The sequence below is a fragment of the Pseudorca crassidens genome, chromosome 8, assembly GCF_039906515.1.
Source record: "Pseudorca crassidens isolate mPseCra1 chromosome 8, mPseCra1.hap1, whole genome shotgun sequence".
Taxonomy (NCBI): Eukaryota; Metazoa; Chordata; class Mammalia; order Artiodactyla; family Delphinidae; genus Pseudorca; species Pseudorca crassidens.
Window position 1 is genome coordinate 19,689,746 of NC_090303.1, and position 24,256 is coordinate 19,714,001.

Below are 24,256 nucleotides of genomic sequence, written 5' to 3' on the forward strand. Positions count from 1 at the left end.
TTAAGCTAGAGCATATTGACAGCTGAAGGGTAAACTAAACGTAAAGTTAGTAAAGTTCTTTTTATTAAGGATGTGACAGAAAGAATATAAAAGGCTAAAGTGTTAAGTGACATTTTTGATTACTTAAATAGCTTGAATTAAGGAACTTTACAGTTATTCTTAAACATTTTGCTCTCAGGACTCTTTTAGACTCTTAAAGATTGATATCAGAGAGCTTTTGATTTGGTTTATATCTATTATAGTTACTGTATTAGAAATTAAAATTGAGAAAAATTAATTCATTTAAAAGAATAAATAGTAAACCCATTCCATGTTAACATAAATAGCATACTTTAAAAAAATTTATTTAAATTTATTTTTTATTTTTGGCTGCATTGGATCTTTGTTGCTGTGCACGGGCTTTCTCTAGTTGCAGCGAGCGGGGACTACTCTTCATTGCGGTGCGCGGGCTTCTCACTGCGGTGGCTTCTCTTGTAGCGGAGCACAGGCTCTAGGCACACGGGCTTCATTAATTGTGGCTCGGGGGTTCTAGAGCGCACGCTCAGTAGTTGTGGCGCACAGGCTTAGTTGCTCCATGGCATGTGGGATCTTCCTGGACAAGGGCTCAAACCCCCGTGTCTCCTGCATTGGCAGGCGGATTCTTAACCACTGTGCCACCAGGGAAGCCCCAAATAGCGTACTTTTAAATGAAGAAATAGAAGTTTTTCAAAACAAAAATTAGAATGACATTGTTTTACATTTTAAAAATTTCTTTAATGTTTGGCTTACTAAAAGCCAGATTCTTACACTTCTGCCTTTAGTCTGTTGGAATATGTTACTTTGGCTAAAATATATGCAAAAATTCTTAAGCCCATGCTGTGTCCTTGTGTCAGTTGTGTTCTTTAAAGCGACAGCTTCATTTCATTCATTTTTGAGGATGTGTCTGCCAGGTACCCAAGTTTGAATAATCATTGCTTGTCTGTCAGTCAAGTAAGGAAGGTGTTCCCTGGAAAAAGGGACTAGTTCTACTCAAATCTAAAACAACTGCCAAGTGTTTTTCCTTAAAACATCCATTGATGCAGTACAAGTGCTTCCTATTTTATAAGAGACTATGTATACAGGGTTGAGATTTAATAAAAATTAATATGTTTTACTCCTTTATTAAGAACACTCCTAAGTGAAACTGGCATTGCCTTAACTGCAAGTCCTTGTCAGTGAAGAATACAGTGACTCCTAGTGCAGTTCGGGGCCACTGCCTTGACTGGTGCTACGGTATCACCGCTTTTACTTGCTGTTGCTTTTACATTGTCAGTGCACATGTCAGCAGTGAAAAAGGCAGTATCTTGGTATCATTATGAAAGTGGTTTGATCTCGTGGATTTCTTCGGATTTGTGAACCGTACTTTGAGAATTGCTGGGAGGGATGGACTCCCCCACTATTGAATTGCTGTGGTAGCTCTTCCTCCCCCCAGAAAAAAGAGAGAGTCAAATCCGAGTCGAATTTTCAACTATAATGGATAAGGGGAGGGAACAAATACTTACGACTTTACTATTATTTATTCTCATTTAAGACTCTTGACTGCCCTGTAATTCTATTGTTTTCCCTTATTTGAGTATTAGGTAACCAGATCCTGAGAGGTTAAATAGCTTGCCTAATGTCATAGAACTAGTAAATAGTGGCCAATGGGCTGGAATTAAACCCTGGGTGAAATCAAAGTCCATATGCTCTTCCGTGAGCCAAACGTGTCTCCAAATGGATGTAATGGATCCTGGAATGAGGAAGTCTAATCCAAAGGTCAGGTTAACTGTTGCCCTATCCTTGTTTCTCATCATTAACATTTTGATATTAAGAATAATAGGGATCTTAATTAGAAAGATGCCCATGGAAACAACTGATATTTACTTGATCTTTGATCTCATTTGTAAAATTGGAATAAGGTCAAGGAATAAAATATTGTCAAAACGAGAAGTCAGAAACATAGTTTCTCTGGTGGGCTGTCTGGTTTTTAGAGTTATTTGTACTAGTTTGTACTGAAGGACTGACTTAACACGGAGGGAACGTTGTACAAGTGAATAAATAATTGTGTTTTACCTAGTCCTTGAGAGTGTCTCGATTGAGTAGCAGATAGACTACTCAAGTTAATGCTGCTTTCCAGTCCTTTCTGAATAGTTATTTGAGAGGTAGTTTCCACTGCTTAAAGAATGCTTTCCTGTCAAGTTAAGAGACACACTTTTAAAGATTACCTAAAAGATACCTTTTTATTTAGCGTACACCAGTTTGCTCTGTGTAAAAAGGCTGGGAGTTACAGGATATCAACTAGGAAGTAATTTCAGACACGTTTTAGTAACTAATGTCTGTAATTTGAACACAGGTTGGAGGAAAATGATCAAAGAATCTCAGAATTACAGTACGGTACAGTATATTAAAATCATGCCAAATACAGTTAAACTGGATTTTTATTTGTGTGTTCATCAAGAATATTTCTAGGCTTTCTGTAGGGATGAGAATACAGTTGTGTAATATTTAGAATGACATAATACTGCAAGAAACTGTAAGGATCATCTGGTCAGGTTTTAGAACAGTAAAACCTTTTCTTGAATTGAAATCGTATCCAGGAGTCTAATTTTTAAAGCATAAAAGGCAAATGATTGAAATGAGAGTCGTGGGTCTGGAATTCTCAGACTTGCTTGGCAGGTTCTGTTTGCCACTGCTGAGAGCCCTTGGTTAATAGTAATAGACAGCATTACATGTACTGAGTGTTCATTCTGGGCCAAGTACTGAAACACTTGACATGCATGATTTCACAGTTGAAAAACCATTCACCTAGTTAAGTTTCTGAATTTTATCTCTGAAGAAGCAGGCCCCTAGAACTTAAATGAATTGCCCAGGGTCTGAAACTAGTTTATAGTAGAGTTAGTGTTATTAAAATCCTTTTAGTCATTTTAGCTAATGGTATGTGTGTGTGGTGTGTTATTTTCCCAGATGTGAAAGTAATACGTGTTCATTGCAAAAAAAAAAAAATTGGACTTACAAAGGAGTGTAAAAGGGAAAAAAAAATACTTAACTTCAGTATATAGGGATTAATTATATTTTGGTATTGATCTTTCTAGTCTCCTTTATAAATTGTTTCTTTATTAGAAAATTAATATACCCGTCACGCCATTTTGTTATGAGTCTTACAATATATTCTAAAGCGTATTTTTTCTAAATATTCTTTGTGAGAATGATTATTTAATGAAATTTTACTAAAGTTGAACAGTTTATTAATTGTTCCTATTGTTGGACATTTATGATGTGTCCCCCCCCCCCCCGGTATTTTATTTAATGCTGTAATGAGCATAACATTTCTGGAACATAAACTTCTAGATTTCAAGTTAGTGGATCATTTAAAAAATATATCTTGAAACATGTTTCCATATTGATCTTTGGAACATCTTGCTAGCTTATACTTTCACAAGTCAAGTCATACAATTAAATTCTTGAGTTCTGGACAATGCCATTGAAACAAATAAGCCATTATTTAAATCTGCATTTCTTTGATTATAAATGAGGTCAAACTTTCCTCCTTTATATTTATTAGTGGTTTCTCTTTTTTTATTTGTAAATTCCTGTATTTTTACTTTGTCTTTCTATTTGGATGTTTTTTCTCTTTTAAAAAGTAAGAGTTCAGACTTCCCTGGTGGCACAGTGGTTAAGAATCCGCCTGCCAATGCAGGGGACATGGGTTCAAACCCTGGTCCAGGAAGATCCCACATGCCGCAGTGCAACTACGCCGGTGGGCCACAACTACTGAGCCTGTGCTCTAGAGCCCACAAGCCACAACTACTGAGCCCACGTGCTGCAACTACTGAGCCCGCGTGCCACAACTGCTGAGCCTGCACACCTAGAGCCTGTGCTGCACAACAAGAGAAGCCGCCGCAATGAAAAGCCCGCACACCGCAACAAAGAGTAGCCCCCGCTCGCTGCAACTAGAGGAAGCCTGGGCGCAGCCACGAAGACCCAACACAGCCAAAAATAAACAAATAAATAAATTTATATAAAAAAATAAGAGTTCAAGAAACACATATTCTTATGACTCACTACTCTGTGCCTCCCCATGCCCACAATCCCTGTCATGTCTGTTGCCGTTTTTTTACTCAGGTTTAGAAAAAATTATTAATTTTTGGCAAAAAGAAGTTTTAATTTTAAAAATTTTCAAGGCGTGTAATATCTGATTATCTCTTCTTTTGTGATGTTATCAGCCACTGATGACCATTGCCACATCCATTAATTCATTAGGTGTTCCAAAATGCTGATGTTGTAACTTTGTCGTTCTTTCTTTATTTTCCTGGAATATTTTATAGAAAAGGGTCCCCATTTCAACTGTTTGGATACATCAGGTGCAGTTCATATAGGCAAGTTAGTATACATGCTTGATTCTCTAATTTTATTTAACGTTTTTGAAATAGTTGATTTTACTAGCTTCTTCCAAAAGGACTAAAAGAATTAATTACGGATTTAAACATGTTTGTGTATTATTATATTTATTGATGCATAAATTGTTCCATCTATGGCCAGCAGGAGCTCCTTCAGCACAGCTCTTAAGTGACAGGGCTGAGTTCATCTGTTCTGACCTCAGCTCTTGCTTTCAGAACCCACGTGCACTCTGTAGAATTGAGCCACGTATTCTGAGATGTCTAGAAGAGAGGGGAGGCTCACTGAAGACTCCTGGGGAATAGAGTTAACTTGTTATTGATCAGCACAACAAATACATGCCAGGGATATAGTAGTGACCATGAATAATTAATTTCAGGTAAATGCTCTGAGAATATGAAACAGGGTGATATGATAGTGAGTGAATGTACTAGTTTAGACATCAGTGAACAGAATAGTTTTTAGCTGTTGTGTACCTGGAGTCTGTAAGATAAAAATCTTGCCTTTTATGGCCCCCAAACAAAGCATGGAGTCATTGAGTAGAGCTGTGTTACATGACTTTGTGGGTAGGGAAGGAACCATCTCCTAAAAGAGCAGTTGAAAATGGAGCTCAGGATTGTGTGTTTAAAGCTTTAAGGTGGAATTAAGTTTATGAAGATTTGGGAGACTGTGTACTTCTAATTCCTCTAATTACATATGATAAAAGTAATTCTGTGGTTAAAATCTCAACCTATCCTACAGTGAAACCTGCAGGAAAGAAATCTCTTGGCTCTGAAGTAAAAGGCCCCAAATTTTCAATCTAAGCTTTGTGGTCTTTGAAGAAGCACCTTCTCTGGCATTCTTCCCTGAGGTGATGGTTGTTAGAATTTTACTGGGGGCATGGAGAGGGGCAAGGTACTACCTTCTTTTGGGAAAGAAAAATACCTCTATTACAAATTTGGACAAGTTATCATTTTGGTGGAAGCATTGCTCATTGAGCTTTTAAAAATCCATACCATAATTCACGGTCTGGAACCTGGGTCCATGCTACTTCTAATGAGGATTTCACTCTCCAAGATAGAGAGACATAGTAAGATCATCATCAGTATCATGGATATACCTGAATGGATGGTCAAGAGCTCAATAACTATTTTAAGGAAATTACTTTAACCATGCTACAGTAGATGATGAAGTTCACACCTTTAGTCTTTCCCTTTTCACTGTCTTTTTTTTCTGTTCATACTTTCCTCATTTAAAAGAAAAACAAAACTCAAGACCTTCTTTCCTTCCTGTCTGGTCCCACAGTTATTACTCTCCCTCCCTTCATTGTCTTGGCAAGGATAATCTGATGGATACCTTTTACAGTAGTAATAATGTTTTAGTTCTTATATTGGGGGTCCAGTATTTTTAGCTTTACGATTGTGCTGTTTAACTTGCATATGTATGTGTGTGTGTTTGTGTGTGTGTATATATATACACACACATATTCTTTTGTATATAGCAGATATTACATATTTTTTAGAGCGTAAGCTCTTTGTTTATACTCTCCACGTTCATTCTTCATTGGTTTCTCCTGCCTTCCACTCCAGTTTTTTTTTTTTTCCTATTTATTCATAGTTTGTGGACCTACTCTGCATACTTCCTCTGACATCAGTCAGAGGATGAGTCACACAGTATTACGTAATGGAGAGGTTAGTACAGTCAGAAGACCTTCCATCTGGAAGTTGAAGGTGGTGATATTCTCTTTTGCCTGGAGTAATTGTGAGGAGCACATTAGACATACTTTGCAAACTGGAAAGGACCATACAAATATAAGGTGCTTTGATAGTCCCAGTGGCGTAGCTGCAGCAAGGCTTCGACTTGTCTAGAGTAACACAAGTAGTCCTCCTTGGAACATCAGAATGTTACATTTTCAGTGATTCGAAGCTCTCTGAACTACCCTGTGTGCTTCTCTACCACTTGAGATTTTTCTTCCTGACTCCCGCTTGTCTTGGGTGATACTCTGCCTCTGCTGAGTTGTCATTGTGACTAAGTCCCCTGGTGTAGGCACAGGGTAGAATTTGTTCTGACCGTGAGAACTTGCTTCCTTGAGGGTTGCCTTTCCCCAGGCCTTTTTTTGCTTCCCCCTTTTTTCTGTTTCTTGTTGCTTCTCTTTGAGCTGCCTGACTCTGACACCCAGTAGCTGGCCTTTTATATTCCTTAGTCACTTAGAGTATTCTTGCTTTGTTTTGGCTGGCTGAACAGAGTGTCCCCTAATCTTTGGACTTTGATTCTATTTTTGTGGTGACTTGAAACAGTTTCTTCTTCCTATCCCTTCCTTGTCTTTCTTTCACTGCCTCCTTTGTTTTTTCTTTCTTTTTTAACCCCTTCTTCTAGTATCACAGGTCATAAAACTTGTCAGTAACTAGAGCAACTCCTGAGAACAAGCACCATTGGAAATAAAAAGGCAGAGATTGTATCTGGGCCCTGATATATAGGGCCCTGGCTGCAGAGATATAAAAGGAAAGTTGACAGCAGGGCGGAAGAACATAGCAGAGATGAGGCGCAGCGGTGAGGTAGGTCTGTGGTGTTGGACGAGGCAAAGTAGAGCAGCTGTGTGGGCAGTGAGGGTGGATCCCAGGTGCGTGGACACACGCACACACACGTGGTCCCCGGGAGTGTCAGGGAGCGCCAGGGTGCACATGCAGCAAAGCTGCTTCCACACCACCTCATTTTGCTGTTTCCTTTAGTAAAAGGTAAAGACTATGTGTTAAGAAAACTGATACCTGCCAGTTACTCACAGAGGTGGAAATGTCTGGTAATATCATTTGACCAGTAGAGTTTTGATTTCATTGTCTTATATGGCATCGAGATTCACAAGAACAGCTTCTTACATTAAAAAAACCAACCAACCAACCCACTTTTTTTATTTAGGTATAATTCACATACTGTAAAATTCATGGCTTTTAGGATCTCACACAGTTGGGCCAGCATCGCTGTGATCTAATCCCAGCACATTTTCATCACCCCGTAAAGAAACCCACACCCATTAGCGGTTGCTCCCCTCAGCTTCTGGCAGCCACCAGTCTGCGGTCTGTCTCTGTGGATTTGCCTGTTTTGGACATTGCATACAATGTGTGACCTTTGTGTCTGGCTTCTTTGACTTAGGATAATGTTTTTAAGGTTTACCCACTTTGTAGCATGTATCAGTACTTCATTCCTTTAAAAATTTTTTTTAAAAATTGGCAAAATGCACATAAGATTTGTCATCTTAACCATTTTTAAGTGTGCAGTTAAATACGTTCACTTTCTTCTGTAACCAGTCTCCAGAACTCTTCATGTTGCAAAACTGAAATTCTGTACCCATTAAACAACAATTCCTCATTCCCCTCTTCCCACAGTCTCTGGCAGCCACCCTTCTACTTTTTGTTTCTATGAATTTGAAACAAATCAAATTACCTGACGTAGGTAGAATCATACAGTATTTGACTTTTTGTGACTGGCTTATTTCACTTAGCAAAATGTCCTCAAGGTTCCATTTGTAGCATGTGTCAGACTTCATTCCTTTTTACGGCTGAATAATATTCCACTGCATATATACACACCACAGTTTGTTTATTCATCTGTTGATGCACACTTGGGTTGTTTCCACTTGTTGGCTGTTGAGAATAGGGCTACTGTGAACATTCGTGTATGTACAAAGATTTGTTTGAGTAGCTCTTGTGAGGTCTTTGAGGGTATATGGAATGGAATATAGGAATGGAATGGAATTTCTGGGTCATGGGAGAATTCTGTGTTTAACTTTTTGAGGAATGGCCACACCGCTTTTCACAGTGACTAAACCATTTTACATTCCCACCAGCCATATACAAGAGTTCCAGTGTCTCCACATCTTTTATAACAGGGGTCCCCAACCCGCCGGCCGGGGACCGGTACTGGGCCGTGGGCGAGGAACCGGACCACACAGCAGGAGGTGAGCAGCAGGTGAGCGAGCGAAGCTGCATCTGCTGCTCCCCCATTGCTGGCATTACCACTGGAACCACCCCCGCTCCCCTGGCCCCGGTCGTGGAGAAACTGTCTTCCACGAAACCGGTCCCTGGTGCCAAAAAGGTTGGGGACCGCTGTTTTATAACACGTATTTTCCATATTTTTGATGATAGCTTAATAGGTGTGAAGGAGTATTTGTAGTTTTTATTAGCATTATCCTAATGACTAGTGATGTTAAACTTCTTTTCATATGCTCATTGGCCGTATTTCTATCTTTTTTTCAGAAATGTCTGTTGCTCATCTTTTAATTGGGTTGTCTTTTTGTTGAGTTGTAGGAGTTCTTTATATATTTGGGGCAGTAGACCCTTATCAGATATATGATTTGCAAATATTTTTTCCCATTCTATAGATTGTCTTTTCACTCTCTTGATAATGTTCTTTGATGCACAAAAAAGCTCTTCACTTCTGTTGAAGTTTTTTTTTGTTTTTTTTTTTTTTTTTTTTGGCGGTATGCGGGCCTCTCACTGTTGTGGCCTCTCCTGCTGTGGAGCACAGGCTCCGGACGCGCAGGCTCAGCGGCCATGGCTCTCGGGCCCAGCCGCTCCGCGGCATGTGGGATCCCCCTGGACCGGGGCACGAACCCGTGTCCCCTGCATCGGCAGGTGGACTCCCAACCACTGCGCCACCAGGGAAGCCCTCTGTTGAAGTTTTTTTTGTCAACTAAGGCAGTTAAGCAGGGTCATACTACGTGCAGAGCCAAGCCTCTCCTAGTGCATGGGTTCTCTGATGGAAAAGAATAAAAGATATCTCTCTTTTTGGCCTGTGCTATGTGAAAAGGCTGAAGCAGTTGACATAAATATTGCTTATTTGTGGCAAGGTGGGTTTGGCTTTCTAAACTGAGACATAACTTAGTTTTTTTATGCTCCATTTCATTCCTCAAAAGGTTTGAGGAAGCTTATAATGGATGTGACAAAACAGAAGTCTAAGCAGATAAAAATGAGAATCAAGGGAAAAATAAGTAGATTAAAGACTGGGCAGAAGAATGTCATTGGATATTTCTAGATGGCAAGAAAATGCATAGCAGTTGGTGTAGGATTATGGGTGATGTAAAATTTTCTTCTTTTATGTGATGGTTTCTGTTTTTTCCATTTAACATGCATTACTTTAGTAAGGAGAAAATTTTACTACATTATTAAAATTCTGAGTGCATTTTTCAGACTTGCTGATACACTTTCTCTACGTTGATACATGATCCGTCCTCAGGGTTTGATCTGCTTTCTGTGTTTGTGTTCAGTCCATCCCTCTGCCCTGAACTTCAGGTGATTCAGCTGGCATCCCCCCCCACAGTCCTATCCGGGTCATGGACCCAGCAGGGCACCTTCCAGCCTCACCTCCCTAGCCTCACACTTTACATTTCTTTATATCAGAAATGTAAAGCTGCAGCCTGGCCTCTCTACTTTTTTGCTGTTTGGCTCAGTCCTACTAGCCAAATGTCCCCTCGGGAGAAGACTGCCCTGACCTCTTTCACTCTTTCTCTGCTGATTCAGGATTCTTTACTCACTGCTTCCTGGCCTCTACCTGTTCTGTAATTACACTGACCACAGTGTTTATGGCATTATGTATGTCTGTGTGCTTTTCTCCTCCACTGGTTGAGGACGTAGACTGAGACTTCTTCATTGTTTGTCCCCATGCCTAGCAAAGAAAGGGTGGTGCAGTGTTGGCACCATGGTGCCATACCTGTCTGTTAAGTGAATAAATAAGACCTACACTATCATGAGGTGCAAAATGGTGCATGTGGGTCGGATCACACCTGTGGATGTGTTTGTGTGCCTCATGATGCTTGGAAACTTGGAACGTTTCACATAAAATTCCTTCTTTCTTTTTTTTTTTTTTGCGGTACACGGCCTCTCACTGCTTTGGCCTATCCCGTTGCGGAGCACAGGCTCCGGACGCGCAGGCTCAGCGGCCATGGCTCACAGGCCCAGCCGCTGCACGGCATGTGGGATCTTCCCGGACCGGGGCACGAACCCATGTCCCCTGCATCGGCAGGCGGACTCTCAACCACTGCGCCACCAGGGAAGCCCAAAATTCCTTATTTCTGTATTCTGAAAAAATGAGACTCTCTGGCCACCCTGTGTCAGCATTCTTTTGTGATGGCTGTTCCCACCCCACTCATCTTACAGGAGGCCTGCTATCCCCTTGAGACACCTGGGATTAGAACCCCGATTTAGTGGAAGGATGGACTGCGTGCTGCCTCGCCCCGTTCTCTCTACATCTGTCTCTGATTGGCCTTTTGGTAGAAGGTGGACAGCAGACAGTTTGAGGTTTTGGCTTCTGGCATGTTTCTGCAATTTTATATTTCTACGAGACTGGTTAAGGATACAGCCTAAAAAACTTTGATACATACATATACAACTAAAACATATACAAAGCGCTGATGAATTGAATTTCCAAGAACATTAGCAGAATGACTGTGCTAATGGCACAAGCTTGAATAAAATGAAATGTTTAGTTACTGGGAAAGTTTATCATTCTGAAGTTCCTAAATTCCTTAAAATATTTTTGGATATATAATCTGTATGTTGATGTATGGCTTTTTGGTTAAAATAAACTTTGCTAACCTTCAGGAAATAGTTGTGGACCTGCCTGGAGAAACCTTTAATTTCTCTGTGAAATTAGAGATGGAATTTTGTTACTTATGTTTGGAATTTTAAGGCATTAAATAAATTGTTTTCTTGATGTGACTGTATGCAAAATTTGTGTGCGCCTTTTGGGGAGACATGTGGCCCATAATTCCCATTATATTTTTATAAGAGACTGGTCACAAACCCCAAAGCAAAGTACTGTGGCCGTAGGAAATGGGGCAGTGCTGAAGGGCTTTAAGCAGGGCAGTAGTGGGATCAGTTTGCTGTTTTTGAAACTTGACTGCAGCAGTGTGGGTTGAGGGTTAGAGAGGTGTGAGACATCAGGGGCAGGGATTCTGACGGGGGAAGAAATAGTGAGGGCTTCAACTAGGATGAACGGTTAGGGAGGGAGAAATTCCACCTGTTTATTTTTGATGAAGTTATAAGTACTTAGGTTAATTTTGAAACTCCTTTTCAGATAAAGATGAGTGAATATTGGGAGTACTGTGCCTGACAGTATCCTCTTAATAAGCTCCTATGCAGATTGAATAAAGGAAGGGCTAAGATCATCTCATAGCTCTCTGTAGGAAAAGAATCTATTAGTTGAATAAGCAGATGCTCATGATTACACCTTTCTGCCCTGTGATGCATTCAAGGTGTAGGTGTCAGGTGCTTTAGGCACCACAGATGTGGTCCTGCCAGTAGGAAGTAGTCAGTGGTACCAGCCACTAAACTGAGATTAGTCTGACAGTTTAAGAGAAGAGATACTGTCTGGGTTTCAGTCATGAGATTCACCACTTTCCCTCTCTGTGCTTCTGTTCCCTCAGTTGTACCTGGGAACCCTAAAAGTATCTACCTCAAAGCGTTGTTGCAAAAACTAAAGTACTGCATGTAAAATGTTTACAACAGTGTCTGGTATTCAGTAAGTACTTAGTATACACTGCTTCTACTATTGCTGTTACTGTTTTTATTAATGGAGAGATTCCCAAATAAGAGTTCTTTGGAGTGAAATTTCTATTACATTATGTGTAGTTATTGTAAGTAGAAATATTGTCATAGAAATGCTGTTCAAAAATAGAACAGTAGGGCTTCCCTGGTGGCGCAGTGGTTGGGAGTCTGCCTGCCAATGCAGGGGACATGGGTTCGTGCCCCGGTCCAGGAAGATCCCGCATGCCGGGGAGCAACTGGGCCCGTGAGCCATGGCCGCTGAGCCTGCGCGTCCGGAGCCTGTGCTCCGCAACGGGAGAGGCCACAACAGTGAGAGGCCCGCGTACCGCAAAAAAAAAAAAAAAAAAAAAAAAAAAAAAGAATACTCTTTGGCTTGCATTGTAGCCTTTTTGTTGGCCATCAGAATGAAGATTAAAGTCCATACAATTAGAAGTCTGTACATGTCCACCATCCCTTAAGGTAACCACCCCTGTTGATTGCTCTTGAATAGAAGTTCTAGTAATACAGTACTTTCCATACAAACTGTATGAACGTTTTACATGTGGAAGCAGCCAGCATGCCCCAGAATGGGTTTTCCAGAGCCGTGTGAGAACATAGCCCTGTGCGTGCTCAGGAGGGGAGCAGAAGGAGTGTTGAGGTGCCGTTGCAGTCTTTTTCACAGCTGGTTGATGGTGAAAGGACAGGGCTTCTTTCCTGTGTATTTTTTAATTCCCCTTGATGCAGAATTAATTTTTTATGAAAACAGTATATAAAGTGTTATGACCTCCAGGTTGCGCAGCAAAAACTCTAACCCCAAACTTGTAACATTGGGACATATTCAGGTGATAAGCCCACGACTTTAGTAGTGAAGCTGTTGGCTAATAGGTATTAAGGCCTTCTACTTTGCCATGCACTTTTGCTTGTATTATCTTGTGTCATCCTCACAACAATTTTGAAGTGGGTATTCTTTCTTTGGTTTTTTCTTTTTTCTTTTAATATTTATTAATTTGGCTGCACCAGGTCTTAGTTGCGGCATGCGAGATCTTACAGTTGCAGCACTCGGGATCTTTAGTTGCGGCACGTAGGATCTTTAGTTGCAGCATGCGGGCTCTTAGTTGCAGCATGTGGAATGTAATTCCCTGACCAGGGGAACCCCCTGGCCCCCTGCATTGGGAGCACAGAGTCTTAACCACTGGACCACCAGGAAGTCCTGAGGTGCATATTCTTACTATATTCTGTTTTTGTAGATGATGGTTAGGGATAGTAAGTAATTTAAATTTTAGGAGTGGTCATTTAAGTCCAGGCAGTTGGCTCATACTCTTAATCACCATGGTATATACCACTTCATTGTTAAATTATTATCATGATTATAAAAAATGAAGTATGTATTTATGCTTAAATAAATTTATACTTAATATATATTTATAGTTAAATGTAGGAAATTTAGAAATGTAGAAAAAATCTCATAGTCTTACCACTTATACAATCACTTTGAATATAAATTCATCTGGATTCTGTATTGCCTCATATTTACTGATATTAAAGACTTCTGCAAGACACTGTGTTGTGGCATCATACAGGTATATCTTTGATACTTTTTCTCAAGGAGTCTTTTTTTTTTTTTTGCGATACGCGGGCCTGTCACTGTTGTGGGCTCTCCCGTTGCGGAGCACAGGCTCCGGACGCGCAGGCTCAGCGGCCATGGCTCACGGGCCCAGCCGCTCCGCGGCATGTGGTATCTTCCCGAACCGGGGCACGAGCCCATGTCCCCTGCATCGGCAGGGAGACTCTCAACCACTGCGCCACCAGGGAAGCCCCCTCAAGGAGTCTTTTTAAGTGTAAAAGTAAAAAGTAAAATTTAAATAATACTTTGAAACAACAGGAGAGAATAAAAAATCACAGTCTGTTGCCCCGTGGATGGCACTGCCTGTGAGTGCTGCAAGGGGGTAGGAGGCTTTTCTCACCTGTCTATCCTTGTTCATATTTGTAGGAGTCCTAGGTCACCAACTTAACAGACTAAGTTCTAAAGTAAACTATTTACTGGGACTTCCCTAGTGGCGCGGTGGTAAGAATCTGCCTCCTAGTGCAGCGGACACAGGTTCGATCCCTGGTCCGGAAAGATCCCACATGCCGCGGAGCAACTAAGCCCGTGCGCCACAACTACTGAGCCTGAGCTCTAAAGCCTGCAAGCCACAACCACTGAGCCTGTGTGCCTAGAGCCCGTGCTCCGCAACAAGAGAAGCCACCACAGTGAGAAGCCCGCGAACCACAACGAAGAGTAGCCTTCGCTCACTGCAACTAGAGAAAGCCCGTGTGCAGCAACAAAAACCCAACACAACCAAAAAATAAAGTAAACTATTTACTTATTACACATTGGAAATTGTTTGATTCTATATGCTTGGTTTTGGTTTATCATTTGTTTATCCTTTTTAAAAGATCATGGAATTTTTTTTTATATATAACAATAAGGCTTTCTTGCATGAAGAAAAGCCTCTTTGTATCCACCATGGCAGATGGAATGGCATTTCTACTTCTAAATTTTTCAGTAGTAAGACTACTAAAGTAGCACTAAAATTAATTGCTTTAGTTGATCCTCCCTTTTCTCTACTGGGGAAGTCACGGTTAAGTCTTCCTCCAAAATAGTTCAGTGATCCCTTCTACATTATACATTCCAGCCCTTACACTAAAACCTCCTTTTGAGCTGAGGCCTTTGTGTTTCCAGGCCTTGTTGAGTTGCACCTGCCTGATATTCAGATCTTTCTCTCCGGTAAGCAGAGAGGGAAAGGATTGTATTCCTTTTTCAGAACTAGGATGGTGTGATGATTTGATACCTGACCATAAATGTACATTTGCATTTCCATAATCACGGCGTTTGTGTCCAAACATTTCTTTTTTCAGTATTGTAACTACATCTTCCCCTTCTTGGTATTATTTTCTTTTACATAAATGTTCCTGTGATAGTGTTTTAGTTCTAATTCTGAGAAATTTATGACTTTGTTCCTCATTTTCTTCCTAAAAGTTATTTTCTACTTAAGTTATAGATGTATATAGCATTAAAATGGATTGCAGATAGAGACATTTGTAAATGAGTGTTTTGGTTAAACGCTTTTCCAACTGAAGGTGGCATCTTGCCAGCCAGAGGGCGGCAGTTAGCCAGCATGTCTTTCTACATGACTTTTTTCCTTTGTTTAGGCAGAGTAATATCCTTCTACTTTAAGGGTAGATGAGTTTTTAAAAGAATGTTGTTTGCTTGGTTTTAAAGAGTTGACCAGAAGATGACTGTGGTGTGGTACTTTGAGCTTAAAAATTTCTACTCAAACAGTTTGGTTCTAGCTGTATGTCCTTTGCAGTAATAATTCATAGTTGTTACGACTTGCATTAATATTTTGAAACTATGTATGGTATTTTTGGTAAATATATTTAAAGACACAGAGTGAGAGTACAGAGATAGATGACCCTCCAGGGCCTGATTACGTCTTTTAAAAGCCGAAAGCGCTGCCTCTGTTCTCTCCCTGAAAAATGAAATATGACAATACTGAAATGCAAACTAAAGAGAAGAAGTCCAGCACAATTCTCACTGTTACCCGTGGCTTTAAAAAGGAAATAAAGTATCAATCTTAAAGAGAGAAGTATTCTTATTTTTTGGTACCCCTGTTTTACTGTTGAAGGGGAGCATAGGGGAGAGTATAAGTCGCCCCAAAATATGCCACTCTGGCAGAAAGATTGTTTTGAGCTAAAGGCGGTCAGCTCTCTGCGTTCCTACTTTCTGTCTAAAAGCAGTACATAAATTTCCATTTATAAAAGCATTTCCTTTTCCCCTACCTGGAAGAGGAGAATGACTCTTATCTGCATAACAAACCTTACTGAACAATCCTTATTTACTATATCTCCTAGTCACCCTCTCACAACTCCTTCCTCCCCACCCAGAAGCCCCAAACCCCCTTTCCTTTGTTTAGCCTTTTCATACTTTATCACCTTTTGTTAAGATGATATATAAGCCCCAAATTCTATCCATCTTTTTGAGTTACTCATCAGTGAGTTTTTCAGCATGTATTCTCATTCTGTGGGTAAATAAACTTTTTTCTCCTATTAATCTGTCTTTTATCAGTTTGAGTTGCATATCCCATTCACTGAATCTAAGAGGGTAGCGGAAGGTTTTTTTTTTTTCCTCCTTAACATGTGCTTCATCTTCTTCCTTTTGGGTAATTCAGCACTCACTCTCCCATAAATTGTATAAAAGACAACTAGAATAACACAAGAATGAGCAAGAGAGCATATTTTATCTGGAAGAAACTTTTTGTTTTTAAATGTTACTTCTCTAAAATGAACTAAATATTAATTCCTTTTCATGGTCTTCTGTATACTACTGTGATAAAGTAACAGGCAACAGGATTTTTGTTAAGTAAATGTCCATATCCTCTCCAAGGCTTTAAAATCCCAGAGAACATAGAAATTTATTAAAATAGGTACTTGAGCTAAAGCATTTTGAACAATAGTTATTTATTGCCACAGTGTAGATGCTTCTGGGAAATAGACTGGAGTGATAGTTTATATTTTTCATTTAGGTCAGGGATTTTTTTTAGCTGTGTGGTAGTTTGGTTTTAAAATCATTCTAGGGGACTTCCCTGGTGGCACAGTGGTTGAGAGTCCACCTGCCGATGCAGGGGACACGGGTTCGTGCCCCGGTCCGGGAAGATCCCATATGCCGTGGAGCAGCTGGGCCCGTGAGCCATGGCTGCTGAGCCTGCGCGTCCGAAGCCTGTGCTCCGTAATGGGAGAGACCACAACAGTGAGAGGCCCGCATACCGCAAAAAAAAAAAAAAATCATTCTAGGAAGGCTTTTAGTTTTTCTTTTAGCAAGGAGGTTTGTGTTCCTAGTCTGCGGACATCTGTAGGCCTCACATAGCAATTGCTAATAGCAAGTTGAGGCTAGGGCAGTCCTGAGGTGCCCAGAATAGATTGCTCTATGTATCACTCTTCTCTAGATTCCTAGAGTCACAATAGTAAAAAGAAAAGGTAGACCAAATATTTTGGTTTTTCGGTTTATCAGTTTTTCTTACCATTAGTCATATTAGGATATTACCTAATGGGAAATGAAGGGTAAAGACAAAAGTCAGCTTCAAGTCTTTGAGTAACACATTTCTATTTACTTTAGTATGCATACATGCATATCCTGCCTTGTTCCAAAAAGAATTTAATTTTCTGTATTTTTTATGGTCTGAGTAAGACTTACTTAAACATACACTTAGCAGTCTCAAGTTGAAATGAATCTGGCTTCCAAATGGTATGTACTTACTCCAGCAATCCTGCCACTGTACCACAAGGTCTTGTTACACCTTTAGGGTTTGAATATGCTCACTGGTCATAAATCTTTATCCTTTGATGTTAAAATCAATTTTTGGCCTTGGCTAAAAGTCATTGAGTGCGAAGCCTGGTGAATAACCTGGATAGGCAGTCTGGGTTGTTAGAGCTTTTGGTTTATTGTTTTTGACTCATGAACTGTGAGCCAGCACGGTTTCTGAGCCACAGTTAACTCCTGGTTATATCCAGCAGCCTTGAACAATGGGTCCGATTGACTCTTGGTCTTTGTGGGATGCTCCTACGTTAGCAGTGCCATTGAGATCAAATAAACAAGTTAACATTGTCCTCACTTGTGATTTTGATATGAATGTTTTCTTGGGTTTGGACTGTAACAAAGTTTTCAATTGCAAATTTCATGTTTTCAGGTTATAATGAAAACTTTTATTGTTAGCTCTAGTAATTTTCTTAAAATGTCATTTTTAAAAGCTATTCGTGAAAGATCCAAAGTAGAGAACAGCTTGTAGCTTTGTCACTTAGTGAAAATGTTTGGAACAGTCTTCACCAACTTTATATTTATTTATTTGCCACTGTCTGCTCACCACCACCACCCCTCCCCCCATGCCAACTTTTCCTGTCTTCTGATTTTCCTGTGTAATCATTCAGTTGGATGAATCAGATTATTACTTTGACAGCATTTTATAGATGAGGAAACAGACTTAATGAAAGATGAGACTTACTTAAATTTGAGGAATCGCAGATACTAAGGAGTCAAAATTCAAATCTGAATTTTCTGACTGAGGATTTCTTCAGTACATAACGCTGTCATGATGGAATCGGCTATACTTTCTTTAATTTTCTTATAGTAATGTGAAAATTATGAGTTTCTCCCCTTTATTTCCATATATTTTATTTTTGGATTTAATGCCACACAAAATTAAATGTTAATTTTTTTCTCAATGAGGTAGTTTTAAATTTTATATTGACATGGAGCTTATACATATATTCATCTCAACCGATTGTGTTTTGGACTTGAAAATAACTGTTGCATATGAAAAAGTAACAATACATTCCTCCTGTGCCTGTGCCTTTGTTGTTTGCCAGAAAATTAATTATATTTTATAGTCATATTTTGTGTTTGTATTGAAACATTATTTTGTTAACAATGTTAGTCATGATGATCATAATGTAGCTGTAAAAGTCACACTTAAAAGTTTACTATGTAAGGGGCTTTCCCGGTGGCGCAGTGGTTAAGAATCTGCCTGCCAGTGCAAGGAACACGGGTTCGAACCCTGGTCTGGGAAGATCCCACGTGCCGCGGAGCAACTAAGCCCGTGCACCACAACTACTGAGCCTGCACTCTAGAGCCGCCGAGTCCCAACTACTGCAGCCTGCGGGCCTATAGCCTGTGCTCCACAACAAGAGAAGTCACCGCAGTGAGAAGTCCATGCACCGCAATGAAGAGTAGCCCCTGCTCACTGCAACTAGAGAAAGCCTGCGCTCAGCAACAAAGACCCAACGCAGCCAAAAATAAATAAATTAAGAAAAAAAGTTTACTACGTAAAAGTATTTAGTGTTCTAATAGTTTGTCTTTTAAATTAATTTGTACATTAAAATTAGGTTGAAACATAAAGAGTTTGTTAAATATTATATTTCATGTATGATGGTATCGTCATGTGCTTGTGAGTTGAAGAAGTGATCATTTTTATTTTGGAAATGTTTTAGACCTGTATAAATGTTTGTGTTGTATTCTAAGTTTGGATTGGAGGTGCTTAGGTCACCTGCCACTGAATTCGTTCCCAGGGGAATGTGATATGGACGGTCACCTCGATGCCTCTGTTGGTGGCAGTTTCATTGGAAAGAGTGAGTGTTGGAGAGCAGTAGGTCCCCATATAAAAATTAGAATACTTGTGGGAAAGGGGGCTGGTTTTTACCAGGAGTTTCCTGTGACCTGTCACTGCCTGCTGATAAGAAAGAGTTTAATAGCTGTGCTCCAAGTTCTTATAAGCAAGTGTCCCATTAAACTCTCTGCCACACACAAATGCTCAAAAGCTCAGTGGGAATATTTATATGAAGGGTTGTGTGTTGGCTGCGCATCCATTCTGTCATATTCTAAATTTTATGATTGTATTAAACTAAGCCATTTTGGTGACCCGCATTCCTGAAAGGCATTGTATCAAAATGGGTTATGCTTCTTGTGGGATGAAGGGGCCATTACATCTCTCCTGGTCCATGGTACAACATAAGAAAAGGTTAATATTTCTAATTTTTAAAAGTTCCTCTTTAAGGTAATTATAGTGTACTGATTTTCCTTAACTAGAAATAGATAGGTTAGCTCTAGTGTTCTTTTAGGTTCTGATTTTTTTGGTAGGCCTTAAAAAATGACAGGGTAAAGGGTAATATCACAAAGAAATCATTAAGATTTAGTTAAATAGAAGAAATTATAGAACATCAGAGCACTGAATCTCATATTTTAAAGATCAGAAAACTGAAGCCTAACAAGTTTCAGCATCTTTCTCCAAAACTAACAAGGGCTTGGGATTCAACCCAGGTTTTATGGCTCCAGGTTCAGTCCTGAGATTATTACTGAAATTACGGAGAGAAGATGCTTGATACTTAGGTTGTGGAAGGAGGAGTAAGCTAGAAGAGAAGGGTGTACCCTTTGTCAGATGGTACAGGAGTTGGGAAGAATGATGGTTGAGAGCTACCTCTTAATCTGGTATTGTTATCAGCAGCTTTTATTGCATGCCTGCTGTGTCAGGGGCCTTGTGTTTCAGTTCTTAGGAGTAGAGAGAGGAAGACCTTGCCATCAAGGACTTGTGGCCAATGGGAGAGAGAAGGGAAGATGAACCTTTGCAAAAATTAGAAGTGATAGGCATGATCAGATGACCTCTCAGGTGTCCTTCACCTCTAAGAATCTGTGATTATTATTATTATTATTTCTTTTCTTTTTTTTGGCCTCACCACGCAGTTTGCGAGATCTTAGTTCCCCAACCAGGGTTTGAACCTGGGCCCTGGCAGTGAAAATGTGGAGTCATAACCACTGGACCACCAGGGAATTTCCTAAGAATCTGTGATTGTTTTGCAAGATGCCAGTCTCTGGACTACTCTCTCAGGGTAGAAACTGTGGGAGTGTGTTTTGGCATGTGGGATAGGTGAGGTTTTCTTCAAAGTGTGAGGTATGATAGAAGAAAGTGCTAGGGTTTCAGTTAAAGAAAGTTTTATTTGTCCTGCGAATAATAAATGTAAAGCTTCACAGTAATGACTATAGATGCAGTTTTATCCAGTCAGCAGTTGACTTTATATTTACAAGGTTTATTACTTTTCTTTATTCTTAATTTCTGAAAAGTTATTTTACCAAAATCTTTTTTTTGTTTCTTGGGGGCTGCGTTGGGTCCTCGTTTCTGCGCGTGGGCTTTCTCTAGCTGTGGCAAGCGGAGCCTGCACGTCATTGCGGTGTGCGGGCTTCTCATTGCGGTGGCTTCTCTTGTTGCAGAGCACGGGCTTAGGTGCGCAGGCTTCAGTAGTTGAGGTGTGTGGACTCAGTAGTTGTGGCACACGGGCTTAATTGCTCCGCGGCATGTGGGATCTTCCTGGATCAGGGCTCGAACCCGTGTCTCCTGCATTGGCAGGCAGATTCTTAACCAGTGCGCCATCAGGGAAATCCCCCAATATCTTTTTCAAAATGGTTAATAAAATGTGAAATTCTTAAAACAGGAGTTTTATCCATCATCCTACTTATGGGGTATATGGAAAAGATTTCATTCAAAAAATTATGTAGGTGAAGTGGAAACGTGTCTTTTAATTTGTTTAATGTTTGCTTGATTTTTAAGTGTATTTTTATCACACACATATATTTCTTTTGCTTTTGTAAAAAATTTATGAGAGAGTGGCATGGACATACATACACTACCAAATGTAAAATAGCTAGCGGGAAACAGCCATGTAGCACAGGGAGATCAGCTCGGTGCTTTGTGACCACCTAGAGGGGTGGGATAGGGAGGGTGGGAGGGAGATGCAAGAGGGAGGAGATATGGGGATATATGTATATGTATAGCTGGTTCACTTTGTTATACAGCAGAAACTAACACACCATTGTAAAGCAATTATACTCCAATAAAGATGTTACCAAAAAAATTATGTAATGCTGTTCAAAATGTTGAGATGGGACGAAGCCTTTAGTTGAAGGGGCTTATGCGAAATTTGCACTTTACTTGGTAGTATGGTGCTCTCCCATCTGAACCCAGTAGTCACTCTTAAGAATGGGAAAGTCAACCTCTGGGGACAGTGAGAATAGTAGCCCGACCTCCACCTGTCCCTGCAGAAGAGGGACGTTGGAGGAACAAGGGCCTCCATTCCCGGGGCCTGCAGGAAAAGTCCTCAGGGGCAGCCAGTCCTGTTAGGGCAAGAAACAATTCTTTTAGAGAGTTGGCAGAGGATGTAGAGAATTGCTGAGGATTCTTAAGTTCCAGTGGGCATTGAGGAGGGGTCCCCGAGGGTTGGGCCAGGGGCTGGGAAAATAGGGCAGATTAGTGGTGCTGGTGATGTGAATAACCCCATCTCAGTGGGCTGAACAGGGTCTGCGAAGGTGGCAGTTCTAAGCTGAACAGGTGCTGTTGCTGGTTCCTTGGTGGTGATGAAGGGTGTGATGGAGGGCCAAGTGAAGGCCCCCTGAGGGAGGCAGGCTCTGTTGGGTGCCTTTGTCTCCTCTCTCTTCAGCTGGGCTGGTGGAGAGTCAGCTGGGGGAGGGGCTAGGGCGACTCCTAGGCTGGGGGTTGTCAGCTTATTCTGAAGGCCTGTTTATTTGGTAATTTTGTTTGCTTTTATAGGTGCAGAAAGATTATTATACTGTAGTAGTGATTGGGTTGAGTTTTGTTGCTTTCGTGTTTAATGGGGTTTTTAGCTTTTTAGTCCCTTAAAACATCCTGCCCAAAATGCTAGCATGCGGTAGTGTCTGCTATGAATAAAAAATGGTCAAGAAGAATTCCCTCCCCCTGAACAGCCCTTATTCTTTAACATCTTTGTATATTGCTTGTGTTATTTCTTCTTCCTAGAATGTTGTTCTCTGCCTGGTGAACTGCCGCTCAGTATAAATACCACCCCTCCTAGCTGTTAGGTGCTGAGTCCCTTCTCCTGCCACTGTGCGTGGACTTACTCTGTTTTCATACTGCTAACTATGTATTTTAGTGAGTTGATTATGTTGTGTTCTCTTATTTACTCTTACATCCCTAGGCCAAATATAGGTGCTTAGAAAACACTTGTCAAATAAATACTGTGATAAGGGCCAGAACTTTGGATCAAGCTATAAAAATAAAAAAGTAATTGATACTTTGGTGCACAATACACAAAAATTAACTCAAAATGGATTATAGGCTTAAATGTAAAACTACAGACTACTAGAAGAAAACAGGAAAAAAAATCTTTGTGACTTGAATTAGGCAAAAATTTCTTATATAGGATACGAAAAGCAAGATTTATTAAAAAAAAATTGGACTTCCATCAAAGTCTTCTGCTTTTTAAAAGATGCTCTTAAGATAACAAAAAGAGAAGTCACAAACTGACAGAAAATACTTGCAAATCACATATCTGATAAAGGGCTTTTATCCAGAATATATATAGAACTTTGCAAACTCAGTTAAAGAATGGGCAAAAGAAAAAGACCCCAATGAAAAGGTGGATGAAAGATCTGACATTTTACTAAAGAAGGTATTTAGACAAGCACATAAAAGATGGTCCATTTTATCAGTCATTAGGGAAATGTAAATTACCAGGAGGTACTTCTCCCCAGGTTCGTAGTGGTTCTTAACATAAAGAGAAACTGTGCCAAGTGCTGGAGAGGACGAGGAGACGTTCCACCCTTCATGTGCCAGACCGTGTGACCCACTCCTGCGTTTTACCCAAACGAAGTAAAAACTTATATGTTCATACAGAAACATGCGCTTGAGTTTTATAGCAGCTTTTTTGTTAGTTTGTTTTTGGTTTTGTTTACAAGTGCCAAAGACGGGAACTGTTCAGATTTCTCTCAACTGGTAAATGGATAAACCAACTGTGACACATTCCATGCAGTGGAATATTGCTGAGCAATAAAAATAAATGAGCTACTAAAAATAAATAAAACTGTTGCAACAAATGGATGGATCTAACATGTATTATGCTTAGTGAAAGAAGCCAGATACAGAAGCACCCAGACTGTACAGTCTGTGTGTGTGTATTGGAGAGGGCAAGATGCTGGGAGCTGGGGGAGGGGAGGCTGGACTTAGAGCGGCCTGGGGGAATTGCTCTGGGCCGTGGAACTCTTCTGTATCTTGTTGTGGGGCTGGCTCCAACAACTGTCTGTTTCTCACAGCCTACAGCACTGAACACTAAAGGGTGGATTTTACTGTATGTAAATTTTAACTTAATTAAAAACGAAAAGGAATTGTATAGATGATTTAGTAAAGGTTTTGTTGACTCTATTGAAGCTTGATAAAACTTTGCTGGCTTGGAGGTAACAACAGTTTGCCAGAATGTGATAATCTCTGAAGGCCCTTCAGGTGACTGCTGGCGAGGTCCTCTGTGTACCAAATCTTCTACAGCTGGAGCCGCAGGCCAGAGGGTGTTGGCACAGCTTGTGGAATGAGATGGTCCCTCTGTCAGGGGAAGCCAGGGTCTTTTGAAAAATCCACAAATGTTGAATAGGACGACATTTAGTGAAGTTTATTGAAGAAAGTGCAGCAAGACATAAATGTGTTGCTCTGCACCCTACCTTGTGTTTCCAGCAGTTGTTACCACGGTGTGTGGTCTCTGCCAGTATGTTACTGAACTCTGTAAAACTAAAGATCTGTGATTGGCAGTTGGTTTGCTATTTCTAACAGTCCATTGGTTTTCTTTATTTCTAAAATAAAATGGGTTTATTTCCTTTTGATAGTTTTGTCACACTAGTGAGTTATTGTTCCTGAAGTTTCCCTAGAGTTTGCCCAGTGGATGAGGGAGGGGCTCAATAAGTATTCTTAGTCTGTACATTTTTTAAGTTAGTTTATGACACTTGAGACCCAACCCACCATAAATGTTATTGTGACCCCCCTGTAACT

The 24,256-nt window shown here is 40.4% G+C and overlaps 1 protein-coding gene and 1 long non-coding RNA gene across 11 annotated transcripts in view; both read left to right on the forward strand.

Moving 5' to 3' along the window:
• SRPK2 (SRSF protein kinase 2) overlaps positions 1-24,256 on the forward strand; it is a 227,473-nt gene that overhangs the window by 56,160 nt on the left and 147,057 nt on the right. The window lies entirely within an intron of this gene.
• LOC137228892 (uncharacterized) lies at positions 534-11,081 on the forward strand. Its single transcript, XR_010945398.1, has 3 exons — positions 534-1,773; positions 2,351-2,386; positions 3,639-11,081. It is a non-coding gene; the product is annotated as an uncharacterized lncRNA (long non-coding RNA).